This window comes from Canis lupus, chromosome 3 (genome assembly GCF_011100685.1).
Source record: "Canis lupus familiaris isolate Mischka breed German Shepherd chromosome 3, alternate assembly UU_Cfam_GSD_1.0, whole genome shotgun sequence".
NCBI lineage: Eukaryota > Metazoa > Chordata > Mammalia > Carnivora > Canidae > Canis > Canis lupus.
In genome coordinates, this window is record NC_049224.1 from 42,374,690 (window position 1) to 42,388,047 (window position 13,358).

Consider the following 13,358-nt stretch of genomic DNA (forward strand, 5'->3'; position numbering starts at 1 on the left):
AGAAAACATGGCTCTTCTGAGTCAAAAAGTGATCACAGGTGAGGGAGAGGGCCAGGGTGGGGCAGAGTTCTGCCCCAGGGCCATGAAGTTCCTGGCAGCCTCATCCTAATAGCTTGTGAAGTTATCAACTAAGCAACAGATTGAAGGCAAAAAGACACCACACGGGAGGTCTCTGGCTTCTGATCCCTGAGCTTAGATGGGGCAGTTTCACCTCAATGACAGTGTCCCCCTGCATGGATGGGACTAGCGGTGTCTAGGTGGTATCTTAAGGACTAAAAGAAAAGCCTTAAGAAGTGTGCCTGCCTTTCTGCTGGGCCCTTGGAGATTCCTGTGGCCCCAGCTTTCCCTCTATCTCTGGAAAATCCTCTCCTGACTCTTCCTTTGGTGGCCCTTCACGTGAGCCTCCTACATGGCATGCTCAGCTCATCTTTCACTGGGTTTCTGCGTCACCTGCTCTTTTCCGGCCAGGTCAGCCTGTTCATTTTTCCATGCCAACAGCCTCTATGTGCCAGTAAGTCACGTCTGAATAACCAAAGCATGTTTCCCTGCTGGAGAGTGCCAAAGCAGGCTGGTCTGGGAGCCAAGTGGCTTTCCCTGGCCCAAGTAAGTGGGGGCCGGGGGAGGGGGTGGAGCAGAAGAGACCTGTTCGCCACAGCTCCCCAGTGACTTGAGACAAGTTTTGAATCATCTGGTGAATCTCCTGAAATCATGCCTTTAATCCCCACCCTCGGGTAGGGTTCCCCCCCTTTCTGTCCCACGTGACTGGGCTCTGAGCTCTTTGTGATCTGACTTTAGCCTGCTTCTGCCTCCACAACCCCCTGCAACCCCCCAGCATGCACCTGTGAGTCTGCCAGCCACCAGACTGCTCATGCTCCTGTGGCTACATGGAGGCCACATGTGGACTGATTTACCTGGCTTCCCCAGTTCCAGGTGGCCCCTACATAGGTCAGGGCACCCCATCTTCTGGAACCAACTTCAGACTGCCCCTCATGGGGCCACCCCACTGCCCCAGCCCTCACCTTCTTTTCTTGTGAGTCCTGTTCTCCCCACTTGGGGGACACTGATGCCCTGATGTGGCATGTCCTCCATGGTCTTGTGTTTGCCTTTTACTCTCTGTGTGTCTCCCAACCCCAAGGAGAGACAGTGTTATATAATGGCTCCCTGGACTATGGAACCAGACATACTGGCACCTCTGACACATGACTGGCCCTCTGAGCCCATCGTTCCTCATCTGTGGAAAGGGGTGATAATACCCTTCCCTTGGGGGAGATGTGAGGATTAACTGTGCTTGGCACCAAGTCTGCGCCTAGTAGGCACTCAGGAAACATGAGTTATCATAACTGTTGTTTTTTGATCAGCTGTAGATAGACTTTTTACCAACTTTACAGTACCAGTGAGAGAATCCCTGAGGGTTATGCACAGGCACTTAGTAGTTTACCCTTCTTCCATAAGGACATACTCAGACTCTTTTGGGGTCCCATTCAGCAAACCCTCTGTAATACTTATGAAAAATAAAATTGCTCTTTCTATGTGTAAATTTCAGGACCTGCTTCTTTGTCAATAGTGACTTCTTATTTTAAAATAAAAACGAACACTTATAGGTCAGACTTCTAGAACCTCTAATTTGAGGGAATTGGGACAAAACAAGAAAATCTGAGCTGCTGAGTTGTGTGACCAACACCTGGGGCCCTATGGATCCTTACTGAACCATTATCAAGTGTGTTTTTAAAGTACCAGGGTCTAGGGGTAGAGGTCCTGAGTAGTGAGAAAAATTATAATATTCGAATTGCTGCCAGCCTCTCCCAGTGCCATGCAGCTGGTCAGCTTGCGGAAGGAAGCATGAAGAGGTCAAAGCATGAAGCTGCTATATGGGGGTTGGAGTCACTGTGGGAGAGCAGTGGGGTGTGCTCCTCCTGTAACCCTAGTGTACACTTTCCCTAATGCTGGGTCCTCCTGAACCATTAGGACTACTGAGCTTTGTTCAAAAAAACATCGTGGATGCCTCTAGGGCAGGTGCTCTGCTAAACTCTGGGGGTGCAAAGATACAGAGTCACTACTTCCTTTGAAAGAGTGCCCAGGATCATGGTAGATTTTCTGACCCAAGCAGGAATTACAGGTATGATGGGCATGATCCCTAATTGCCACCAAGGGAACCTTTTCAACTCTGTGTCTTTAGCTTTGTGATGTTGGACAGGTCACTTAATTTCCCTAAACCTTAATTTCCACCTTCTCACAGCAGAGGAGAGATCAGAGTGAGGCACAGATGAGATTGCATATGTAAAATGCTTAGTGCTATGCCTTTCGCTGTGACTTTTAGAAGGAGCCATTGCTGAATATGGAAGATATTGAACTATAACATGCATGCTTGCATGAATCAGTCTGCTGAGTTATTTTAAGTTTGCATCTGAAAATAAAGGGTGGATTGCTGTCCAAATATAAAAGAATTGGATCCAGGCTCGAAAGGATGTTTGCTGTTCTTTAGCAAAATACCATTCTTCTTAAGTTTCATTCAATCATTCCACAAAAATCTGAGCATCTGTTTTGTCCCAGGCACTGTGCTTGTAATGGGTGTACAGCAGCAAACAGAACACTTGCTTTCTGCTCATATCAGGCTGACACTTGAATAGGGAATGTAGACGTTAAATAAATAGAAGTGTGACGATGGCCATATAGGGGGAAGCCTGCTGTGTGTTTTAATATTTAACACCTGCTATATGTGCTAATATTTAAATGTATCTTGGGAAGCTCTTTCTATCTAAAAATACTGTGTCCTTTTGCCTGCAAATAATTCCTTTCCCTATAGGCAATAGGAATCCTGTTCACATTGTGAGTGAGAGGTTCTGTTATTTGGGAAAAGAGCAGTTTTACAATTGAAAGTAAGCTGGAAGGGGCACCTGGCTGGCTTAGTTGGTGGAATGGTGGAGCATGCGACTCTCGATCTCAGGGTCATGAGTTCAGGCCCCACATTGGGCATGGAGCCTATTTAAAAGAAGAAAAAAAGAAAATAAGCTGGAGATGATGCAGAACAGACAATATATATTGGGTTTTCCTTGGCTCATGCATTGAAGTGGCTTAGGAAAAGTGGTTGTGGCCAGTGGAAAGATGTTTTAAAGGAGCTACCCCAAAGTGACCCCCAAATTCAGGTAAACCATGTTGTGTACATCTTTAAAAATAAATGTGAAACCCAAGGCTCACAGCTCTGTTCATCTAGACCAGAGCTGTCTTATAGAATTTTATGTGATGTGGAAATGTGCTTTATCTTCCCTGTCCAATAAAATAGCTGCATAGCCACATGTGGCAATGGAGCACCTGAAATGTGGCTAGTGGGACAAAGAGATGAGTTTCAGGTTTTGTGTCATTTTTAATTAGTTTAAATTTGAATAGCCACTTGTGGCTTGTGGTCACTAGACACTACAGATCTAGACAGAAGATTAGCCGACAAAACTCTTTCCTCCTGAAGTACGTGTTTATTTTGATAAGGGTAACTAAGACCTCCACATTTCATTTTCTCTGTTATATTTATGGCTAATAAAGGGGGCATGCAAATTTTTAAAAACACAACACAATCAGTTAGACCAGCTGTCTAATTGCACACATCTTTTGAGCTGTTAGCCTTGATTACTGGCAAGTACTAACTATTCCCAATAACCTAGGAACTATAAAACAAGCAAGTCATCTTCTATAACTGAATACCAGTGGGGGGATCCCTGGGTGGTGCAGCGGTTTAGCGTCTGCCTTTGGCCCAGGGCAGGATCCTGGAGACCCGGGATCGAATCCCACGTCGGGCTCCCGGTGCATGGAGCCTGCTTCTCCCTCTGCCTGTGTCTCTGCCTCTCTCTCTCTCTCTCTCTCTCTCTCTCTCGCTGTGTGCCTATCATAAATAAATAAAAATTAAAAAAAAAAAAAAAAGAATACCAGTGGGTTATTTGGTTGAGAGAAAATAATCAAGAAGGTCTTTATGGTTCTAAAAGTGTCTGTTGATTCATGGACATTCAAAAAGCTTTTGTAAAAATAGGCTAGATTTTAGAAATTTTGAAACAAAATTGAAACTCTCATCTAAGCTTAAAATTTTAGTACAGTTTATTTTTATTTCTTCTTTTGGTTCATCTGTGGTTTTTTTCTTTTTCCCCCCTGCTCTGTTGTTTCATCAGGTTGGAAGAATAAAGCCTGGCTGTTCAGTTTCAATTTTATTTAAATTCATTTTGTCTTCATTCCTTCTAATCTAGCACAGTCCTGTGTTATATTGAGATCAGAGTGCTTCAGGGAAATGTTGAAATATAAAAACATTTTCATGAAAACATTTCCACTTACATTTAATTTTTCTTCTCAATAGAAAAATATTTCCAACTTAATCCTCCCTCTCCCCTCTTGAAATGAATTGCATACTTTAGAAATAACATCAAACCACCCAAGTACACAAGGACAATCTTTTAGCCATTTAATGGAGATATAAAGACTCAGAGTATGGTGGGGTTCGGAGGCCCAGACTGCCTTTGAGGATGTTAATAAACATGGGCGAGGCCCTCACGGGGCCCTCGCTTCTCCACACTGCAGTGTGGCAAAGCAGTGCGGCACTGAACTCTGAGCCTGCCACAGAGAAATTTCTCACTCCATCTTAACCCATCATCATCGCAGAGCTTTATTTTCAACAAATCATGAGTGTCTGCCAAGGCAATAGATGTTGAAACTTCCTCTTTCCAAACCTCATCTGACATCTGGGACCAGCTATGCTAGAAGGTGTTTGAACACGCCATGGAGTAGCTCACCCCTTTCTTAAGGAAATAATGGCAAGTGAGCCCCTCTCAAGAACAGACTTCTGCACTCACTCTGCCCTTTTATTTTGTTGTTGTTCCTTAGTAACTTCAGCTTACTAGGAAGCCCAGCCTCAGGGGAAGGTGAGTCTCTCTTCCAAGGCAAAAGCAAAAACTCATGTGAGATATGCATCAAGTTTGAGCCCCGCTGTGCTATCATTCCAGTTACAAAGCACATGAACAGGGATGCCTGGGGTGGCTCAGCAATTGAGCATCTGCCTTCAGCTCAAGGTGTGGTCCCAGGTCCCAGGATCAAGTCCCACATCAGGCTCTCTGCAAGAAGCCCGCTTCTCCTTCTGTCTATGCCTCTGCCTCTCTGTGTCTCTCATGAATAAATAAAATATTTTTTTTAAAAAAGAAAGAAACAAAGCACATGAATATTGGAGTCTGTTTGAAAATTCAGCACATTCACCTACATTAGAATGAGCAGCACACATATTGAGAGTTTATTATACACTGGTCAGGCACATTTCATTTAGTTTTTGCAATAGCTAGTGGGGTAGATTCTCCCAATGTTGTTTTACTGTTGAGCAAATGGAGGCCTGGAAAAAATAAATTGTCCATTGTCACACACCTGGTAGGTAGGAGAGATAGGATTTGAACCGAGATATACACAAATTTTTATTTTTTTATTTTATTTTTTTTAAAGATTTTATTTATTTATGATAGTCACAGAGAGAGAGAGAGAGGCAGAGACACAGGCAGAGGGAGAAGCAGGCTCCATGCAGGGAGCCCAACGTGGGACTCGATCCCGGGTCTCCAAGATCGCGCCCTGGGCCAAAGGCAGGCACCAAACCGCTGCGCCACCCAGGGATCCCTACACAAATTTTTAAATGTGTGCCTTCCGATGCTCTACTTCATCTACAACCTTTGCACCCAGACATTTGAGAAAATTTTTGGTCACATGTTTTCCCACATGAAAGAGCTCATTGAAACAAAAATGTCCATGGGTACCTGGGTGGTATAGTCGGTTAGGCATCCAACTCTTGGTTTTGGTGCAGGTCATCATCTCAAGGTCATGAGATTGAAAACTGTGTCCGTCTCCCCACTAAGCATGTAGTCGGCTTGGGACTTTGTCTCCCTCTTCCTCTCCCTCTGTCTCTCAAATAAATATATAAAATCTTTAAACAAACAAAAATTTCTAGTTTTTAAGGTTTGCCCACAAGAGGGGAAAGAACCTCGAGGGTTGGTTCCTAAAACAATAAGAAAATGAAAAGTCATTTTACTCTATCTAGGCTATCTGATTAAGTTAAGATTTTTGTGACCCTCTAAATTTTTCAAAATAATATCAAGATACTTAAGACTTTTCCTTTAAAAAAAAAAAAAAGGAATCACTACCTAAAATATACATGTCACATTCTTAAATACATTAATTGTAGTGTGATTCAGGTATAGGATGTCATAGCCTAAATATAATAATGTGTGTGTGTGTATGGAATTAATTTCCTCTATAAGGAGGAAGAACTGGCAAACTCAGGAATTGTAGTTTTGCTGGCCTCTTGTATTGTTAGGCATGCAGCTTTGCCTGCACAAAAATCTTGGTCATGGGTACTGGTTCTTCAGGTATTGACTACTCTTTGATTCCTGTTTGATCAAAGACTTGGGCAAATTTCTATTGCTTAAATCCAAAAAATAAGTTAAAACTTCTTGAAAACTCAGTACATAGCACTGACTGCAAAAGTCCAGACACTTGTGCAAGCCATCTGGGTAGAAATGTGGGTTTTGAGCATCTTAGGTACAAACAAGATTGTGAATTCCATGAGAGCAGGAACCCTGTCACAGCAGTCCCTCCAATCTGCTCAATCAATAATTTGTCAATTGAAGGAATGAATAGACAAATACTATAAAAGCTGTAGGGATCATGGAGATTACCACTGTCATGCACACTGTCATGCTAGAAATCTTTCCAACATAAATTATGTACTTCTTGGCTTCTTCCTCTAGTGAATATAATTTAATAATTTCTGGCCAACTTGAGGACATCAGTGAACATATATTGTTGTATTATGCATAGTACGGTGATAGCCCCAAGGCATAGTGGGAGGCAGTTTGCCCTATACTGAAGATTCCTCATGTTTATTGTGTTCTTATGGTTTGGCTTTATCATTTTTATGTCCCCATTTCTGTTTAATAGACTTACTGCCATAAGACAAGAAAGCTCTGTCAGCCCCTCTGTAGGTGATTATTTGCTGTTTCCTCTTTGCTGTGGGTACTTTTAAAATGGATTTCCAAGCTTGTTAGAATTGTATGTAAGACTAAATAGGCTGTGAGATCTAGCTTCTTTCTGGTCCTTGGCTGTGTACCCCCAGAAACATGTATTCACTGGACAGTTGAGTTCTGGAAGGGTGCAGTATCCATCTGTGAGAAGTATTCTTCCTTCAAATGATCTTTTTTTTTTTTTTTTTTCCTTTTACTTTCTCTCTCTCTGCATCCATGTCTCTGTCTCTGTTTCTCTGTCTCACTGATAATATGACAGTTGCTGGAAGAAATTAAATGAGCAGGACTCATTTATTCACATGGGAGCCTCTTGTAGTGGTCAAAAAACATTTTCAAAAGGCATGCAGTCCCCACTTCTGTGTCCTAGACCAGTCCGCAGCACCTAGTGTAATGACAGAATTTTAGAAGGGTCCCCAGTACTTCACTTTGAGATAAATATGCTCAAAGAGGCTTCCTTAGTCAGCTTGGTATGATTCTCCTCTCCCCTGCTCTTAGCTCCCACTCCTGGTCTTTCTCCTTGGCGCATGCTGACCCTACTAGGGAGACTCCTCGAAACACTCCACTTCCAGTTCTTCTGGAAGCGGAGTGCATGACAACCTCTCTGTTGTCCTATATTAAGAGTTCTCCTGGGTCTCTCTAGCAGTCCTTCCTTCTAGGGGATACCAGCTTTCCACCCTCCACTCCACTGGACACCTCTCAGTTGTCGCAGGCTCTGTAAGCAAATTTTATTTTGATTTGGGAGGCCATGAGGTATAATAGAGCCTGGATCTTGGAATGAAGCCCACTGGCATCCGAGTGCCCCCTCCTACCGCCTGAGCTCAGACAAGTCAGATCAGTCCTGGAGCGTGAATCTCTTGTCTGCAGAAAGGAGTCTATACCGATTCAGTCAGCACATTCTCAGTGTAAAGCAGGGGCTTAGTCAGTGGCACCTTCCTCCTTGCCTTTCCGTATTAATTGCTTCTGTGTGGCACAGGTAGTTACAAGGGTTGACAGCAAATTTCTCATCTTCTGTTGCACACCCTGTAATGCTGGGAACACCAGAGGAAAAATGGTTAGCTTTCGCACATTAGTTTTTGGCCTCAATTTTCTGTTATTCCCCTATGAGGATCATTTCATTTGAGACCAGTATCTGGAAAAAAAAGTAGATCAAGCTTTTCAGATGAGATTTTAGTGCAACCCTGACAAACTCTTTTCATTGCCTTCACTACCACATAGTGGCGGATCAGAAAACTGTTTCTCAGCTTGCCGTGCTGGGAAATTGCTGCCAATGGAGTGAAGCTTTTGCTGTTGAAGGAATTTGATCTCTTTTCTGCATAACACAAAGAAAGCCGAAGCCCATATTATCTGTAGCAGATGACAGAGTGTATGTCCAGTTCAGAAAAATACATTTCTTACTACATTCCAAGCAAAAAAGGCCAAGTTGTTACAACAAGGCTCTGGGAGAGTCGGATGCAGTTTTCTGGTGTCCATTTTGTTGTTTCCTTTTGCATTCTTCAACCATCTTACTTCCTACTTCCACCCCACTGGAGGACATTTCAAAGATAAATGAAATGTTAGGCAGTATGTCAGAATGGATAGGGCCCTCAACACGCACGCAGGGTCCTCTACCAGCCTTATTACCCTCCAGCAACAGAAGTGCTCTAGGAATCATCTATTTTTAAAAAAGAGAGAGAGAGAGAGATTTGCCTTGCCTCCAAATTAAGGGTTTACCTTATTTACAGAACTCTGCTGGGGCCTTTGTCCGGGAGGGCAGGGTTTGTAAGTAACACTACTTCAAGTGGGAAGCACACAAGATTAAAGTCCCTTGTTCAAAGTGAGATTTTGGAGCTACTTGCAATTGATTGGCATGTATCCTGATAGCTCAAAAGCCCATTCACTTGCTCACCATGCTGTAGTTTCTTTCCTTTCCTTTTTGAACTAATGACTTGGAGTTTTTAACTTTTAAGTTTGAAATCATTTCAGACTTAAAAAAAAAAAAAAGGTTACAAAAAAGGTGAGCACCCTTCACCCCAACTTCCCCAAACATAACCGCTTACATAACCATCACAGGCTTATCAAAACTGTCATATGAACACTGACCCAGTACTATGGATTTCCAGACTGGATTCACAGGACTCCTCTGGTTTTCCACTGCTTCCCTTTTCTGGTCCTATATCCAGCAGAGGATCCCACCTGGCATTTATTGTCCTGTCTCTTTACTTCCCTTGAATCCAGGATGTTTTCTTCAGTCTTCCCCGGTAGCCTACCACCTTGACATTTTTGAAGTGTGGACTGGTTATTTTGAAAAAAAAAAAAAAAAAAAAAAAAAAAAAAAAAGTCCTCCTCTTTGTGTTTGCTTGGGATGAATTATAGCAAGATTTAACAGCTCTAGCAAGATGATAACAGAAGGACCACTGTGTATCTTCCCAGTGCATCCTATCAGGAGCTCCATGATGCCCAGATGTTTCATTTCTGATGATGTTAATTTTGATCACTCTGTTAAGGTGGTCTCTGCAAAGTGCCTCTGTTGTTACAGCTCTTAACCTTTGTAATTAGGAAGCATCTTGCAGGGTTAGACACTTGAGACTAACTATCCTGTTCATACCGTTCCTCATTATTCTTTCACCTCCTAATTTTAACATCCATTACTGCAGTGTTTGCCAAATGGCGATTTCTCAATTTCTGTTTTCTACACTTAGTAATTGGAATTCTACTCAGAGGACTCTATGTATTTTTAAAATGAGGGACATAAAACTTTTTAAATAGCAGTGGCAGCTCCACTTTTTCTGGGAGGACAATTATGAATGACATGAAGCAGAAAAATATGCAGAAGCCTGAGAAATCTCAAATATGAATGTTATTCAAGCTGTCGTTGCCATATTTTCCTTCAGAGGAGGTGAGATAGAGGGGAGGAGATCTCAACTGCCCAAAAAAAGTCCCCATTAGTTTTGGTCCTGGCTGCAAGTGTCTCTTGCTTTTGAGGACTAAGCTAGAGAACACAGTTGGAAGACTGTATCTGGAGCACAGCCCTGAATGTTTTGGATGGGTTAGGAAGGCTTAGGCCACCATAAGAACTTTAATTAATAGTATGAAATTTTATCTCTGAGCTTAAAAGCTGTAATTGAAAGGAGTGCTCAAGATACTGTTTCCCTCTTTTAGAATATTCACTGTTACTGACAAGGCAAACAATTTGGAGGAGCCGCCCCCCCCCCCTTTAAATTTCAGCAGCCCCAAATCAGATCCGTGTGAAGAAATCATTATTTTGAACTTTTTTATTACCAGAAAGATTAAACTTACTCTTTATTCTTAGAGGTTTCTTTTTTTTTTAATTGGGTTATTTTATTCTTTGTGATCCTACCCATGTGATTTTTTAAATATTCCTTTTAGTTATACCTTAGAAGGAGGAAAAAGTATGTATATTCCTCAAGTAGAATATTTTATCAAAGCTCACGCATCTATTCGAAAGAACTGTGAATGGCTACATTTTAAAATATCCTACAGTTCATTCGTTTGTAAGTTTAACATCACATTCAGGCAAGATCACAGTCGGTACACTAAATTCCCGTGGCCCTCGTTGTTTTCCCCTCACCCATGTTTGTAACTCCTCACGAATTAAATTTTAGGAGCTTGAAACGTAACCATTATTTTAGGGAAAGGAAGAAGAACCTCAGACGCCCCAGGCTCGCATGTAGAGGCTCATTAGATACGGTCAGGGCACTCAACATTGACCAGACCAAGTAGGAATCTGGACGGTAGAATCGATGGTTCTGAATTAGGTTGCACGCGAAACACGAAACGGCTCCTCAAGGTGTGGCTGCACGGAACTCAGGATTCCGAGTACTGAGCTGCTTTCGTTGTTTGCAGTGACTTGGTGAACGTTTCAAAGTTGGCGGCAGAGCAGAGCGAGCTAGGAAACATTTATCTGAGCGCTCTTGCTGGACCCCAAGCCCGGCGCTGGAAAAAGTTGCAACGCAACCGTTAAAGTTGCAGCACGTGCGCGTGCGGAACGGGCTCGGTGGCCCCGGCCCGGCCAGGCGGGAGGCGGGGCGCGGGAGGCGGGGCTCGGGAGGCGCGCGCCCGCGCGGGAGGGGCCGCCGCCCACGTGACCTGCTCCGGCCACGCCCGCCGCCGCCTCACGTGGTCTCCGGACACCACGTGCAAGAGTGGCTGCAGAAGGGAGCGGCCGGGTGTGGCGTTCAGCTTTTGGAAGACATGAGCTTCCTGAGAATTTTTTTTTTTTAACCCCTGTCTAATTCTTTAATCCCGATGGCCAAAAAAAAAAAAAAAAAAAAAAAAAAAAAAAAAATGCAGGAAGCATTTCTCATGTATTTCCGATCATGTCATCCCATCCCTCTCGGTGGCTCAAGTTTCTTCATGGGAACGTGGTTTCCGTGTCGGGGAGTCGATCCCGCAGTGCTGCACGGAGCCACGCCGCCTCCCTCGGGACCGGGAGGGCTCGGGTTTCCCGAATGTCGATGCTCCATTTTACAGCGGAAAAGTAAACCCTGCTCCCCCATTCCGCTACAAACGCCTGGTTGCTTCTGAGCGATAATTCAGCGTTGATGGGAAAACCAGCTGTCCTAAAGTTGTAAGAGGACGGGGCTCCAACCTCCCGACTTCCGCGGCACGGTTGCCGCTTTCCCGCAGGAGGCGGCTCCCGGAGGGAGGAAGTCCCGTGCGTGGCCCCTCCACATTCGTGGCTCGGGGACTTGGAAGCCGTGCAAAACGTAAAAGGAAAATAAAAGGTATAAATAGGTTTCCCGGGGGGGGGGGGGGGGGAAGGAAAAAAAAACTACCGTGTAAGAAGGGCGTACATTCTTATATCGAACTTGGGTCTTATTGTTCCCAGCAAACGCCTGGCGCCTACGTGTTCCCGTCCGATCGCGGTAAAACCGCAGAGGATGCTCGCGCAGCCCGAGCCCAGGGCTCGCTGGGCCACACACGCCCTCTGTGCTTCCAGGCCCTCGGCAAACGCAGAGCCTAATTTAAACTTTCCGCACACTCATTTCTTTCGCGTGCAAAATTCAGGTTCTCTTTGGTTTACTTTCTATCCATGTTCATTACAATGCGGCAAAGCGAAAGGAGTTTCTTCTTAATGGAGTTTCCAGAATTTATGGAAAAGGAGGGCTCGAAAGATAAAACCTCCTCTTTAAAAAAAAAAAAATCAGAAAGAGATTCGTCGTTATTATTAGGACCTTAAGTGCAAATGGAAATCCAACTTTGAGAATAAATTATTTCTGAGGCGTTTCGGGGACCAGACATTTGGTAGGTAACGCTATGCCTGGTCATCAATTATAGTGATTTCCTTGCATCAGCTCCAGAAAATCAGAATATTCATGAGCTTTCTGGTCTGACTCAGACCTTCAGGAGCCATGAAATTTTCCTGTTGGGATGAGAGGAAGTGCTGTCGGTGGTTTTGGCAGCTGAATGAAACCAGAAATAGATAAAGCAAGACGGAGGGGTGATGTCCATTTGTTCAGCCCTAGCATCCTTCTTTTAATCTGTGAAAGTTAACATTCTAAAAATCATATTAAACGCGTGATCCTTGTTAGAATTCACTGAGGATGTTGAGGAAGTGGTTTTGTTTTTGTGAGTTTGTTTAAACAAATGCCTGAGGTTTTTGTTTTTCGCTGTGTCTGGCCAGGCAGCATTGCTACACTTTTTTAAATTCATGAAAAACTGACCAGTGAGTCTGTTCTTTAGCACTCCTATCCTTTTGTGATGGGAAGACAAGGAGGCAGACACCAATGGCGCCTCTCACAATGGAGGTTTGTTTGTTTATTTTTTAATTTAATGGAGGGATTGTAGATGGCTTAAAATTTCCTTGTGCCTGGGCAGAGAAAGGGGGTGAGGGGTGGGAGAATAATTAGCCCATTCTAAACAACTTTAGCAATAGATGATCCATAGGCATTAACTTTCAACAGCAACAGAAGCCTTTTTCTGGACCTCATCCTATGATGTTTTAAACAAATTTGATCTCATTTAATTAAAATCTTTCTTAAAGGCAAAAATGCACTAAAGTCATTTTCTTTTTAATTTCAGTTATATATTAATAAAGATGGCAATTTATGATTTTCTGTTGAAATATGTGGGAAGACCATCCCGCAAACCACCCCCCCACCCCCCAGTCCCTGAAACACCAGAGCGCCTTGCCTCTTCCAAGAGTCCCCTCCTGCCTTGCACACACCCTCCCATTACATGGTCCACTTAGCCTGGAGTGTTCTTTTCTTCCTGATATGTATCTTTTAGGACATGGATCTTTACCTTGAATTATTATCCATACATATGGTACCTGGCATGTCTTCCAGACAGGTGCACCCAGGTGTTAGATAAACAAATATTTTATCTGGA

At 43.6% G+C, this 13,358-nt stretch overlaps 1 protein-coding gene and 1 long non-coding RNA gene across 5 annotated transcripts in view; one reads left to right on the forward strand and one right to left on the reverse strand.

Moving 5' to 3' along the window:
• The window catches only part of IGF1R (insulin like growth factor 1 receptor), a 302,025-nt gene that overhangs the window by 195,134 nt on the left and 93,533 nt on the right, over positions 1-13,358 (forward strand). The window lies entirely within an intron of this gene.
• Positions 3,812-11,017, reverse strand: LOC111095200. Of its 2 annotated transcripts, XR_005356939.1 has the most exons (4): positions 10,674-11,017; positions 9,108-9,299; positions 5,766-8,056; positions 3,812-3,871 (listed from the first exon to the last, which is right to left on the reverse strand). It is a non-coding gene; the product is annotated as an uncharacterized LOC111095200 (long non-coding RNA). The 2 variants fall into 2 exon arrangements; XR_005356938.1 differs by lacking the exons at positions 3,812-3,871; positions 9,108-9,299 and having other exon boundaries at positions 7,168-8,056; positions 10,597-11,017.